The following is an 874-nucleotide window of genomic DNA, read 5'->3' as shown; positions in this document are numbered from 1 at the left end:
AACTTCTTGGGTTTGCATCTTCTTTCTTGGAAGGAAGAAACTAGCGCTGCCTCTTGCCTCCAGCAGGTAAGAAAACCCCGTCTGGCGGAGCCTGAGTTGGCCCTGAGTCACTTCCAGAAGCTGATAAGAATTCTTGGACTTTGGGACTCAAAGCTGTGATTGCTCCTGAGCGGGGATATTCCTGGCTCAGTCCTGTCTGGAGTCCTGTCTGGCCGCAAGAGGCCAGGCAGGAGGCCTCGGCAACGGTTCAGTAGGAAAATCCTTGCCCCTTCTTGTTTTCCCTGAGACCACTGCATCTTCCTGACTTTGCTCCAAGGTGAACTCACGCCCCATGGCTTTTCTCACCACCCCCAACCCAGAGCTACATAACTGAACTGGGAGGGACTGTCGAAGTCAACTTGTCTAGCCTCTCCTTTTATAGATAACACAACTGAGACTACAGACAGGGAGTGACTTGCCCAGGGTCACACAGCCCAGCTCAGCCTGCTGACCCCTAATGTTGCCTCATTTCTTCTTGTTTTGCATCTTGCTCATGGGTCCAAGATGTAAAGGTTTAAACAAGAGAATGGAATCATAAGTCACTTCTTCCAGTTACCATGTTGGCATTTGTCTGCTGGTGTGTTGATAACTGAAAACAGCTATGTATCCTGGGGACTATGTCTTCACCCAGGACGACGAATCTCACCCAACACAGAGCCGACGGGGGCCAGGAGTGGGCTGTGGGCTTGGGCAGATCCCAGATCCTTGGACTCTCCTCCCAATCCAGGGCTCAGCTCTGCTTTTCCCCCCTCTCTCCAGGCACATTAGGCTCTGGGATGGGTACCTGGGTGCCAGGACTAAAGGGATTCTTCAGTCCTTCCTTCCATGAACATTA

This window comes from Hipposideros armiger, unplaced genomic scaffold (assembly GCF_001890085.2).
Source record: "Hipposideros armiger isolate ML-2016 unplaced genomic scaffold, ASM189008v1 scaffold_497, whole genome shotgun sequence".
Lineage (NCBI taxonomy): Eukaryota > Metazoa > Chordata > Mammalia > Chiroptera > Hipposideridae > Hipposideros > Hipposideros armiger.
This window is presented reverse-complemented; position numbering follows the sequence as displayed.